The sequence below is a fragment of the Dermochelys coriacea genome, chromosome 6 (assembly GCF_009764565.3).
Source record: "Dermochelys coriacea isolate rDerCor1 chromosome 6, rDerCor1.pri.v4, whole genome shotgun sequence".
NCBI lineage: Eukaryota > Metazoa > Chordata > Testudines > Dermochelyidae > Dermochelys > Dermochelys coriacea.
Genome location: NC_050073.1, coordinates 7,019,317 through 7,033,138, shown reverse-complemented (window position 1 = coordinate 7,033,138; position 13,822 = coordinate 7,019,317). Strand labels below are relative to the sequence as shown.

The window sequence follows — 13,822 nt, the reverse complement described above, 5'->3', positions numbered from 1 at the left end:
ACCTGTGTACTGGGCGTGCACAGCATGACCGCACGCAAGGGTGCTACAAGGCACCTGCTGTAAGCAGGGGCGGCTCTCTAATTTTGCCGCCCCAAGCAGTCGCCACCGAATTGCTGCCACCGCAATATCGCTGGTGCTGCCGCTGAATTGCCGCCACGGGACATGGACTGCCGCCCCATTCTGAATGCCGCCCCAAGCACCTGCTTGGAAAGCTGGTGCCTGGAGCCAGCCCTGGCTGTAACGCCAGCAGAGTTCGTGGACACGACAAGAACAGCTAGCGTAACGCGTGCTAGGCTAGCAGGGGATGTTTGCAATGACAGCAAATAGCGGGCATGCACTAACAGCTGATAGCTGCCAAGAGAGAACAGCCTGTGGCCTGACAACAAGCACGCTACACCAGATCAACTCCGAACCAAATGCATGCCCTTCAGCGGGGCCAGCTCTGACCGGCATTCAGAGGGAGGAATCCAGGGGAAATCCAATGCCCCAGGGTGGGGTTGGGGCTGCTGTCTTTTGAGTCAGATGGACAGCGAGGCCCTCACCACTTGTCGTTCAAAATCCCTAAGGAGTACTTGGCACTCTCCTAAGGAGTAAGCGTTTGAACCCAACAGTCCTGACCCAGTCCCAGCACTGGTAAATACCTGCTGCCAGCGTCCCTTTCCCTGGCAGTTTCACGTGGATCCCTAGTTGCCTTCCAGATGGCCGTGGCATCTCGCTGGGAGCTGCTAAGGGCCACTCTGAAGGTCAAATCTAATCAGGTACAGAGTCTGAGCTGGAGTCAGGAGCTGGGCCCAGGATTCCAATCACATTTTTCCTGGGTCTTTAAAAAAGTGATTTTCTCTTCCCCATTGCCAAATGAAAGACCCACACAAACCAGAGGAGAAACCAACACCACAGAGCGCTGCCAGGTGGGCAGAGCAAACCAGCCACCCAAGCCCTACCTGCTTCCTGCTGATCTCTCACACATTTTAGGAACATTTGCTGCCACCTGGAACAGAAGCCGGGGAAACATTCTCAGACAGATGTGTGGGGTTTAAATGGATGGTATTGTATTAAACAGTTGCCATGTTCTGCCCCAGAGGTGGCTGCCTTTCAATGGGACAGGGAGGGAAAGGGTCCCTGTTGTAGCTGTCTCCCCCATTCCTCCCCCATAGTTCAGAGGGAGAGGCGCACACTACACTGGGCTTTCCAGGCCTGGGGAAGGGTGCATGTCTTCTTGCCCACACCCCTGCTGAAGTGAGATGGAGGGGACTTTGTTGGGGGTGGGAGGGCCAGAGTCCCTCACTGCTTATCCCAGCAACAACTTCACAGCAACTGCTCCCCGACATCTCCCTATCGACAATGCTGGATGTTGTTCCAAAAACATTCAGCACTGAAAGAGTTAATAGCACCCACTCTGGAGCCTAATGATGGTGGCAAAGCAGCAACACCCCTGGGGGTGGCATCCCAGGCTGCCTGCAGCCTCAGGCACATGTCACTGCCTCACTGCATCATCCACCCGCGCTCTGAGGATCACCTTCACAACGGCGCCCCCCATGTTGCTCAAACTGTGGCAGAACTGGTCACATGGCGCTAGCTCCTCCTCCTCATTTCCAACAGCTACGCTGCCTTGAAAGGCAAATGAAGCTCAATTAAACACTCACCCCCTCCCGATTTTACTTTCCCCTGTAGGTGCCACAACCTGCTCCCTGCTCTGCAGGCAATTGCGACATCCAGGGGCGCTGGGGCAGGCTCTGGGGCTCGTCCACGCTAAGTGATTTTGCACAGGCCTTGGTGCTGCAGCTTGGCGAGCTCCAGTCCCCTCCAGTCCTGCAATGTGGCCCTCTTATAAAAGCATCTGAGACACCTTGGTTCAGGGACCTTTTCAACAAGAGTCTGGAACTCAGTTAGGCAGCAACTTTTCTTTTGTTTTGCCATCTAAGCGATCAATGATTCGGCCATTGGCATGGCTGCAAGGTGAGATTATCCACAGACCCCTGGAGACAGCCAAAGCAGGTTTAATTCTAGGTCTAGGGAGCTCTTGAGGGTCCACCACATCGTGTCTGAATGTGTTGCTCTGACTACAGACTGCACGCACATCACCAGGTGAGACCAAGCATGAAGCCAAAAAGAAGCCAAAGGCCAGCAAAGAAAACAAAGAGCGGCACTAGACCATTTGGAGAGTCCTGCATTTCAAGGCCACAAGGGACCATAATGACCCTCTAAGGCAACCTCCTCCAGAACAGAGCCCCTCACCAGGGTCGAGCCAGAGCAGAGCTTTTAGAAAGAGAATCCAGTCTGACGGACTCTACCACATGCCTAGATCTGCTGGTCCAATAGTTAATTAGCAGCGCTGCTAAAAATTTGCTCTTTATTTCTAGCCTGAATTTTAAAAGTGTTAAGGACTTCAGTACTCAGCATAAAAGTAGGCACCTGTGGATCTGAGCCCCGGATGGAAGTTCAGTTCGAGAGCTTTAAGATTATAGCTGTGTAAAGAAGGTCTGGTTTATGCCAGTAAAGGGTATCGTAGAGATGCAATTTATACCAGCAAAAAGTGCATTTGCCAGTTTAAGCTTATAGCAGTTCCCCTAATGAAATAAACTATACTGGCATGACTGTTCTACACCAGGACTTTTGCCGGTGTGGCTATGACAGACAGGGATCTGATGTTTTGGGGGAAGTTTCAGCTAAAGCAGTTCAGTTGTTTCCAAGAATGAGATTAGGGGGAAATACATTGTTTTACTTAATTTCTTACAACCCTTTTGTTGAGAAACCCTAGCACCTCCATGCTTTGGAAAAGGGGCTTGAAATTTGGCAAAGGGGAAGCCCTGGTGTCAGACATATGCCGTCCTCGTGAAAATGCACCCCAAACTTGGTCAGCTTTGAGCCTCTTAAAAATCACTGCTTGCACATGCTCAGTAGAGACTACATGTCATGTGAACTATGTCCCTTTAAAATGTTAGGGAAATTAAATATAAAATTAAGGTGGCAAAATCAAGTACTCAGAAGTCAAGAAATTCAACTTTGGCGACATAAATTCAGCTTCACTGCACATTTGTGGCTTGAGATCAGAGCAGGGTGATGGGCAATGTTCCCTCTAATTTTTGACAGGCCGTGTGTGCAAAAAATTTCTTCTGTGCAAATCATTGTGCTTCTGTGCAAATTTTTGTGCGCGTGGTGTTTCGGATCTGTGTTTCGGAGTTTGGGATCTGTGTTTGGGATCTGTGTTTAGGATCTGTGTGTGTGCGCACATGCTTAGAGGGAACAGTGGTGATGGGACTGACCAAGGGCCTGGAAAAGCGCTCCGAGGAAGAGAGTTTGAAAAGGTTGGGATTGCTGTTTTAGAGAAGTGACAGGTAAGAGGAGACATGATGAAAAGATATAAAACACTGAATGGATGGGAGATGAGAGCTTCTTTTCTCTGTCTCCTAACACAAGGACAAGGGGGCATTCAATGACATTAAAAGATGGAAAATGCAAAACTGGTCAAAGGAAATACTTTTCCAAACAGTGTGATTAGCCTGCGGAACTCACAGCCACATGAAGTTATCCCTCTTACTATTAGGGACCAGGATGAAACCTATTGCTGGGGGCAGATTATCCCACAGCTGCTGCTGCCATGGTCTTACACTTTCTTCTGAAGCATCTGGCATTGGCCACTGTCAGAAATATGGACAAGGGACTGGATGGGGCTAGGGTCTGATCCAGGCTGGTAATTCCTATGCTCCTATGTATGGGAGGGAGTGTATCCTAGTGGAAAGAGCACTGGTTTGGGCCTCAGGACATCTGGATTCTCTTCCCAGCTCAGCTGCTGAGTGACCTTAGGCTTTGCCTCTTTGTGCCTCAGTTTCCTATGTATAAAAATGGGGATAAAGCGCTTGGAGATGTGCTGATGGAAAGCGTTGCATAAGGGCTGGGGATTATAATGATTTTCTATTCCTGCGTTTGTTGTTAAGTGTTCAGGGTGGAGTGCAGCTCCCATTCGAAGCAGTAATGTCTCGGAAGAGCGATATGGTCGGAAGAAGCACCTTTAACTCTTGCCAGTCCCTGACTTTTGAGTACTAGATCTGGCAGAAGTCAGATTGCATTTGTGCTGGGAGGGGAGGGTCTTTGCCTGTAATATTCATACACTTTGTAATGCTGCAAAGTACCTTGAGGCTTGTGCAGTGGGCTGCATAAATCGACGAAGAAGAGGTGACTCGAATTGCAAACAGGCCTAGGTAGTGGGCTGCCATGTGGGGTCTTACGTGTACAAGGCAGCAGGATCTACCGCGTAGCTCCCAGCAAGGCAGTCAAGTTATCCCACCAGTGAAACGATTGAGCAGCTTTCAAGTGACGGGCATTTTTGTTGTCGCCGTAGAAATTAACTTTAATGTGATGTGAATCACACTCCCACAGTATGTCCCCCCTCCAGGCCCCGCTCCTACCCACCTGGACTCTGCTTGCACCGCGCAGCCTGCAGGGCTGCAGCCTAAGCCAGTGCTGCTGCTTCTAAGCTCCAAAGTGATACTGAGCCAAGTGCCAGCGGTGGTATTTCTGATTAGGGTATTCCCATAGGTGTGGGTGGAACGGGCTGGGAGATAACCCAGGAGCGCCGTACAGCTCTGCCAGTCCCAGATAAAGGACTATGGAGGTTTTCAGCTGGATCGTTTGGAAATGGGGTTGACTTTCACTTGTTTTTTCTCCTTCTTAAAACCTGTTTCTGGCCATCAGCAGTAGAGCTCTCCGGAGTCTGGAGCAGGGGGGCGGGAGTTGGGATTCTTCAATTTCAAGGCCAAAAAGGGACAACAGTGATCATCTAGTCTGGCCTCCGAACACAGGCCAGAGACCTCTCCCCAAATCATTCCTGCAGCAGAACTTGTAGAAAACCAAACCAGTCTTGATTTTAAAAATGGTCAGTGATGGAGAATCTACCACAACCCTTGGTAAATGGTTCCAATGGCTCGTTACTCTCACTGTCAAAAATGTTCCCCTTCCTTCCAGCCTGAATGTGTCTAGCTGTAACTTCCAGCCATGGGATCCTGTTAGACCTTTCTCTGCTAGACTGAAGAGCCCATTATTAAATACTGGTTCCCCATGTAGGTACGTATAGACTGGGATCAAGTCACCCCTTTAACCTTCTCTTGAGCACTTTACGTCTCTCACTACAAGGCATGTTTTCTACCTCTTTAATCATTCTCGTGGCTCTTCTCTGACCCATCTCCAATTTATCAACATCCTTCTTGAGTTGTAGGCACCAGAACTGAACACAGGATTCCAGGAGCGGTCACACCTGTGTCAAATACAGAGGTACAATAATCTCTCTGCTCCTACTTGAGATTCCCCTGTTTATGCATCCCAGGATCGCATTAGCTATTTTGGCCACAGAGTCACACTAGGAGCTCATGATCAGCTGATTATCCCCCACAACCCACAAGTCTTTTTCAGTCCTGGCTTCCCAGGGTAGAGTGCCCCAGCCTGTAAGAATGATGTACATTCTTTGTTCCTAGGTGCACACATTTGCATTTAGCCGCATTGAAACATACATTGTTTGCCTGAGCCCAGTTTACCAAGTGCTCCCGATCTCTCTGTATCAGTGACCTGTCCTCTTCATTATTTACCCCTCCCCATATCTTTGCCTCACCTGCAAACTTTGTCAGTGATCAGGTTCACTTCCAGATCACTGATAAAACTACTAAACAGCAAAGGGCAAGGAACTGATCTCAGCTGGTCCTCATTAGAGACACCCCCATTCGATGATGATTGCCCATTTACAATGACATGTTAAGACCTCTCAGTCAGGTTTAGTACATTTATTGTGGGCCACGGTCACTTTATATTGTTCTATTTTTTTAATTAAAATGTCCTGTGGAGCCAAGTCGAAGGCCTCTCTCCTGTAACATCCCTCAGATAGCGCTCCAGAGACCGGCAGAAGGGATCTGGGTGCAGGGACACATCCCCAGCTGGTATCGGTCAATTGAAGCTCCATCGGAGCCGGGAGACCAGATCTCCAGCTGCTATTTGTTGGCCCTCACTCCACTGGAGTTAATTAGGCAAATCTCCAGCAGGTGCCAATTGGCCATAGCTCTGTTAGAGCCAGTGTGGCCAGGTCCCCAGCTGGTATAAATCAGTGCAGCTGCATTGGAGACAATGGCCCCAGTTGGTGTAAATTAGTGTTGCTCTATGGGGCACCTCTTTCCGATTTGTGCCAGCTGAGGACCTGAACCACAGGAGAAGTTGGATTGGTTGGCACTGACGTTTCACATTGCCAGCTAAGGCTCAGTGCTCGGTGTGGATGCAGCTCTGAGCTGTGCTCCTCCGGTGCCTTGTCCTGCCTGGCTGTTGGCCGTGTACGCTAGCATATCTGTGCCAGGGGCGCATGGCACAGCGAGTGGCAGGGGCTGTCTATGTCTAATTCCTCGGGATGGCTCAGAGCTCTGGCAGCTCTGATGGGGAGGCAAAGAGCAGCGGCTGTCCCTGTGCTTTGCTTCTCCAGCCAAGGCTAAGTAACTGCTACACCCAGTCACCGCTGATTGGCAGGAGTATTGGTGCGATCAGACATAGACGCCCTCCTGGGTCATTGAGTCCCATCTCAGCTGTTGCAGGTCACCCTGCCCTAAAATCCTGTAAATAAACCACTCCAGCCCCATCTACAGGGTCTTTGCCCCCACTGCTCCTCTTGGGAGGCTGTTCTTGGACCTCCTTCCTCTGATGGGTGGAAATCTTTTCTCATTCCCAGCCCCAGCTCACTGCTGGCCAGTCTATCACCATTTCTACTTGTTCCAACTTTGTCTGTTAACTTTAATAGCTCTTCACCCTCCCTGGTGTCCCCCAGCAATCAAATCCTCTCCCCCTGCACTTGCCAGGTGAAACATGCCCAGTTCTTCCAGTCTCCGCCCATAAAGTCGGCCCTCCATTCCCCTGATCACCCTCCTAGCTTCTTCTCTGCACCGCTTCCTGTTGGAATTCATCTGCCTCGACAGTGGGGGACCAGAACTGGACTCAGTATTGCAGACATGGTCTCACCCGGACCTGGGACTTGTAGCAGAGAAGAGGTGTGGGATGGTTCTGTGCTGCGGGGGAGGCCAAACTATATGATCGCACTGGTCCTTTCTGCCCGTAAGATCTATGAAGTACTGCTCCCCTTCTGCCCTCCCCACTAGGAAATACTTGGTGGCCAAAGCTGGAAAACAGGGCTTTGCTGAGTGGAAATTAAAATGCCAGGCTCCCTTTCCCCTGCAGTTCCTCTGTCCGCTGGGAGTCTGAACATTCTTTGACATCAGCTGTTTCCCCAAAGGGTGAGATTCTCTCCCCCTGGAATGTCTTTTCTTTCTAGCAAGAATAACTTTAATCTTCCTAAATCTCCTGGGTGGGGCTCGCTGGGCCCATGAGCGCTGGCGCTGCTAGAGACACCCGACCCTTTCTGAATTGACGGTTGCTTCCAGACAGTTATAGATAGTAACTGTTCAGACCTAAATCTTTCAAATGACCCGCATGGACATGTGGCGCCTCCCCCCGCCCAGGACAGCTGGGGCTGATATCGCCCATGCCAAGCTATTTGGAGCCGTGCTACTTTTAGAGGGGAATTTCTACACCAAGCACGCTGGGAAGCACTCTTCCTAATTCCAGACCAAGGAGGAGGCCTCCTGGGGAGCTTGCTTCGTGCACTCAGAATAGCGGTGGGTTGGCTCCAGCTGCTCCGGGTGATACCGCCACTTGCACTGTTCGGTGCGCTGGATGATAATGTTGTCAGGCCACGCCTTGGGAGCTCTGTGCTGGGCCGCCTGCGGCATGACACCCACAAATGGTTCTTTCGCTCTCCGCTTCAGCTTTCAACAGCCTGCCAGCTTCCAAAAGGGAACCGGAGGAGTGCTTGGGTGCCCGACCTGAGTCTTCAATTGCACCGAGAAGGCTCTTCCACAGCCAGTGCCATCTGCAATCGGCCCTTCTCCCTCCTAGCTGCCCTTCAGTACGTTATCTGGCAAAGCAGGCAAGTCTGCGCTTCTAACTTGGTGCAAGGTCTCCCGTCCCCCCTTCCCCCCCACATTAAGTGATCCATAACAATCAGTTTGTACATGCTGCATTGCACTCCCGCCATCAAGTTTCATGTTTCCTCCCCTCTTTCAGAATGAGCACTAAGCAGACATCCCATGGTGCATTGCTCAGCGGCTGGTCTGTATGCATTCGGGGACTGTTCGTGCTATGCACTGTGGGATGCGTTCCTACCAGAAGGCCATGGAATTATGGAGATTCAGGATCAGCCTCTATAATTCCCATGAAAGCGGCAAAGAGTCCTGTGGCACCTTATAGACTAACAGACGTATTGGAGCATAAGCTTTCATGGGTGAATACCCACTTCGTCAGATGCATGTGTATAATTCCCATGGTTGCTCTGGTTTCAGCCCATCATCTGGGCCAGGTGAGCGGCAAGGAGATATTTTGTTTGTGGGTGCAGGGCACTTTAACACAAAACACCTCGGGTTGACCCACAACAAACTGAAGTGCAGACAAGCTCTTAGGGCCCTTCCTAGTGGGCGGGGGGACGATATCAGGAATGCAGATCAGGGAGCTAGAGCAGGCGGCTTTCACGAAGCACGCCCCACAGGTGTTCTGGGTAAGAGGGCCTGCTCATCCTTCCCTTCCCCTATGCCTCGCATGGAACGGGAGCGAGATCGCAGCACCATGCCGCGTTCCTGGGTCAGCTGTGTGCTGTCTCGGCATTCCCTCACGTCACAGCCGGCAGCCAGGCCAGCATGGGAGAGGCAAACACCTCCTGGAAAGGAGGTGAGGCTGCTGCTCCCAGGAAGGAGGGATTTGCCCAGTGAGCCAGGCGGGTGTGCTTCCTTCCCAAAAGAAATCCTGTCATAGGGAAGCGTCCATTAAAACTTTGCTGCACATCTATTGGGATCCGGCCATGCTTACAGCAATGCAGGTCTGGGCCCATGGGGGAGTCCAGCTGCATGGTGTTAAGGAAATGGAATGTCCCACAGTGCAGTCAGTGAGTCAGTATTCTCATCGGCAGGCCCCTGGGCTGGGAGTCTGGGGACCTGGGTATGGTTCCTGGCTGTGCCACCGATCTGCTCTTGGACGTTTCCTTTCCCTGTGTATTTAGACTGCAAACTCTTCAGAGCAGAAACTGTCTCTTGCTGTGTGTCTGGGCAGCGCCTGGCACCACGGAACCCTGATCTCAGCTGGGGCAGGGCCTATCTCTCACTGTGTGTCTGTGCAGCACCTGGCACCATGGAACCCTGATCTCAGCTGGGGCAGGGCCTATCTCTCACTGTGTGTCTGTGCAGCACCTGGCACCATGGAACCCTGATCTCAGCTGGGGCAGGGCCTGTCTCTCCCTGTGTGTCTGTGCAATCTCACCTGGTGCAGGGCCTCTCCCTTGCTGTGTGTCTGGGCAGTGCCTAGCCCCATGGGGCCCTGATCTCAGCTGGAGCAGGGCCTGTCTCTCCCTGTGTGTCTGTGCACCGCCCAGCACAAGGGGGCCCGGATCTGAGCTGGGGCAGGGCCTGTCTCTTGCTGTGTGTCTGTGCAGCATCTGCTACAACAGGGCCCTGATCTGCTTTGGGGCCCCTAGGTGCTATTGTAACGCTAATAATTAATAGTATTGTGCATGGTGTGTGTTACACCAGCTAAATGTCTACTCAAGCCCCGTTGCTATCAATGGCTGCACATGGGGCAGGCGGATGGGGCCAGGGAATGGTCCCGCATAGAAAACAGATCTACAGGCCACAGCAGTTTGACCTGGTAACTAGTGATAGGCTGAACCTCAGAAAGCCCCTGAAATCCAGACTTGCTTAGCCAACCCTCGTCCCCACGCGAGATCCTTCCGCTCCGTTTCAGCCCCGGCTCTTCCTCAGCTCAGCGAACCCTCCGTTAGCCTCGCTTTGTGGTGAAAACCATTGGGCAAGGAACCGCCGGGACAGGACATGTGCTGGAGCTGTCACACTAGGAACACTGCTGGCGTAGCAGTGTCGGTCCTGGGGGATTCCGTGCAGGGTTAAAGCCCTGATGCAGACACAGTTACACTGACAGAAAAGTGCTTTTGCAGATGCACTTATTTGGCTCAGGGAACCGGTAGGAACTACTCTGGCACGCTCCCTCTTTTCTCAGGGTAAGCTGAGCCCGGGTGGGTTTGCCGGTAGAACCCCCCCGTACAGCTGAACTGGCAAACCTCTTCTCGCCTCGCCCTTGCCTAGGAATAACGACGGTACGTTCACCAACACAACGTAATCGACACCAGGGGCAGACCCAGCAAAGGGCAAGGGGTATCTGAGCTTTCACACGCCACAGCAGGCCCAGGGGGCCTGTGGGAGAGCCCAGGGTCTTACCTCCATATGCTAACTCATGGGAAGACTCCCAGCTGCCTGTGTCTACACTAGGACTTCCCTGGGGTTAGTGGCAAGGTAAGGACACTGCTTTGTTTTCCTCATGATGACGAGGCTGAAAAGGCTCGTCCTGGTGCAGCGTCTGATTTCATGGCGTAGCACTGCCATCAGTGATGGACTAGCTGTTGTGGTTCTTCTTTGTCAGACCCATTATCAACCGTGGCTGGGGTTCAGTTGGATGTGGCACCTGTCCCCCAGAGGCCCCCTGACTGGGAGTAAGTATTTCTATATAGTGCAGTAAAGTCAGGTGGCGCTTTGCAGTCACACAACATATTCCCTGCCGCGCATCACTGGCAGTGGAAATGCCACAACTTAAATCAGCGCAAGATGAGTGAGGGGAAGAGGCAGAAGCGGGGGTGGGTGGGAAGGGGCATTTGAAGGGGTTCCTAGGTGTATGGGGACTTGGATGCTGCCCCAGGCCTGTGGGCACTGTGGCAGCTGGCAGTAGGGGGAAAATCCATTCAGCTAGACGCTAACGTCTCCTGACCCATGTCTGAACAGCGGAAACTGCCCTCTCCCCCCGCAGTCCTGGGAGCCGTCCAGTTAGCACAGGAGCGTGGGCTGTCCTGAGCTGGGTGCTGTGAGCAGGGGAACCTGGTGGGGACTGCCCCAGAGCGTTCTGCTGGGGTTGGCCGTCCAGGGAACTGGCAGCAGGTTGGGGCCACAGACGCCCCAAAGGCACTAAGCCATCTGTACCGAGGTGCCCATCAAAAGCCAGCCCCAGCCTGTACTGAAACCCGAGCATCTGGGCACCCCCCATCAGCCCTGCCTCCTTTCCATGTGCGCATCCTTCAGCAAGCTGCCTGCGTCCCCTGCCACAGCACTCAGGCTGCTCTAGCCAGGGGTGGGAACGCAGAGCTGGGACAGCTCAGGCAGGATCTCCTCTTTGGAGGGGAAACAAAACAGCAGCACGGACGTGCCTAACCCCAGAGAACAACACAGGGGACTCTGGGCAAACAAACAAGGCAGAGCCTGGTAGCAGCTATGAAATGGGCATTGCACACAGGGGACCCTGAGGTCTGGGGTAGTGGATCCATACATAGTGGGAACTGTGGTCCCTGGCGGCTTCCAGTCTGGGAGGCTGATATATTCATCTTTTCCCGTAACACCAGAGACGGCGGCTCAGCTGTGCCCCCGGAGCTTGGCCACACTCCCAATGAGCCAGTGCCAGACGAGCTCTTTCCAAGCTGCATGAGACACCAAATCCTCCTTAGCAGATTAAACGTAGACTCTTTGAAGGCACTCCCCATTCAAACCCCTCCGGCTGAGCTCTCTGCTGGCGCAACTCCACCGTCTTTAATGGACAGAGCTTGACCACCCAACTCCGTCAATCCATCCACTGTCTGCCCGAAGGGGCCATGATAGACACATGCCAGGTGCTTTCGTTGGGCGGGGTGCCCTGGAGAGAGACTGCTCCTTGGGTTGCAGCTCTCCCGTTCTGTGCCCTCGCCCGTCTCCATACACGGCGGGCAGGGAGCGGAGCCAGGCAGGACCTTTTCAACAAAGTGTTTTTTCCATTGGAAAATGTTGATTTGTTGAAATGAGACCTTAGCATAGGAACAGAGCAGTTGCGATCACATTTGGATGGGGAAGGTTTCTCAGGAGCAGCATAGCGTTTCACATCCCACCCCCACCTAGCCCAGTGGTTGGGAAACTCTTCAGGGACATGGGAGACCCTGCGTCAACTCTCACCTAGTTCTTGTCTTCTCTTGCTCTCAAAGCACTTTACCACGTATCATTATCTCCCCTGGGTAGATGGGGAAACTGAGGCAGGGGGCGGTAGAGAAATAACTTGCGCAGGCTCACCCAGAAAGGCAGTGGCAGAGATAGGGGACTAGAATCCAGGCCTCCTGCATTCTTGTCCAAAGCTCTCACTGGGCTGCCGAGCCCAGTTTGGGGCTGGGGATACAGTGGCCCTTGCTCTCTAAAGTTAGGCTGCTTTTTTTTGCAGCTCCTTGCTTGGGGTTTCGTTGGCAGCGAGAACTGGGCCGTCTTCCAGTGTTAATCAAAATCTAGCCTGGCCAGACGTGGCAGCCAGTTTGACACATTCAAAATCTCCACCCAAATGGTGCGATTTCTGCTTCAGTTCCACTGGCACCGCAGTGTGTTTTGGAGAGTCAAAGTGTGTGCTGCCACCTGGCAGTCCTGCCTCATGCGTGACCATCTGACACCGACAGGGAGGTGTCCTTGTGCTTGATGGTTCGTTTTTAGGTGCAGCCACTGTCCCTGGGATTGGTCTTTACTCCCTGCCTTTGAAGCGTTGCTGCACGCTGTTAAACAGTGGACATGTTTTACCCCACAGGAGGCTGCACTTCCATGGAAAGCAAAGTGCATCCCTGGATCTCCTGGGGGTGGGACACCCTGCCTGTTGCCCGCTATGGGATGACCTCTCTCCCTGGCCTCTTCCCCCTTTGGGTTTCCTATAAGAGAAAGAGATTAGTCCTTGTCTTTGCAAACAAAACGCCTTTGGCCAGGGCAGGCTTGTTATGGAAGGTAACAAGTGAGTGAGTGACTTTTTGGTGTAGGACAACTGCCCATTCTGCAGGTATCTAGCCAGGCTTCAGGGAGGGCGCAGGACTGGGACAGTCACACCAGCAGGGTCTTGGCTTCTGTAAAAAATGAAAGCTGTTTCCTGTAACTCTCTTTCTGTTTCACAGGGACTTTCTGAGGGAGCTGCCAACCTGGTCGGGAATGTTTCATAAAATGTTTTTTCCATGGAAAATGCACTTTTCGTAAAAAATTTATGGAATTTTACCAAATTTTTATGGATTTTTACCAATTTTGGGGGGAATTTTTTCAAATTTTACCAAAAATTTTTGATTTTTTTTCCCACTGTGGAAAAAAGAAACCTAAAGAAAATTTTTCAGTTTGGGTCAATTCGACATTAATCCATGTCTGCCTGAGCTCCTGTGTGGCCTCAAGGGAGTTGTAGTTCGGTGCCTCATGCCTTCACTCTCCTCTATGGGCCTGGCTGGACTACATCTCCCATGAGGCACTGCGGCAGCTCAGTGAGCGCTGATTCTCACAGAACCAAGCCGAAATATGCTGATCCGTAGTGCAGACACGAAACATTTTACACCGAACTTTTTTTTGAACTTTCCATTGTTTTGATATGTCAACTTTTCCTCCTGATTCAGGACAAAACAATATTGAAATTTCCCTGAGGCCAGGCTTTCTAGCCAGCTGGGATAACACAGTGATGTACAAATGCAAGTGGTGTTTTGAAGGTGGCACGGTGTTTACCACTGCTCCTTTAGCTGTACTGCTAGGGTGATGTAGGCCCTGATTCAAGAGAGCATTTAAGCACAGGCTTAAAATCAAACCTATGCTTGTCTTATTAAAATTAGTGGAATTTAAGCACTTACCTGAAGTGAAGCAACTGGGTTGCCAACCTGAAGCTTTCAAAAATCACGAATCAGGCCCGGAATAGTGTGAGATGGGTTTACAAAATCTGGAGATTTTAACCAAGT

The 13,822-nt window shown here is 51.9% G+C and overlaps 1 protein-coding gene across 6 annotated transcripts in view; it reads left to right on the top strand.

The window, feature by feature from the left end:
- The window catches only part of SPTB (spectrin beta, erythrocytic), a 141,449-nt gene that overhangs the window by 29,407 nt on the left and 98,220 nt on the right, over nt 1-13,822 (top strand). The window contains exon 1 of one of the 6 annotated variants that reach the window (XM_043516029.1): nt 7,763-7,948. The exons of 4 other annotated variants lie outside the window; for them this stretch is intronic. The gene's annotated coding sequence lies outside the window, so the exon portion shown is untranslated. Of the gene's footprint in view, nt 1-7,762; nt 7,949-8,095; nt 8,372-13,822 lie in introns of those variants that run through there. One more of the 6 variants, XM_043516031.1, reaches the window with a different exon arrangement.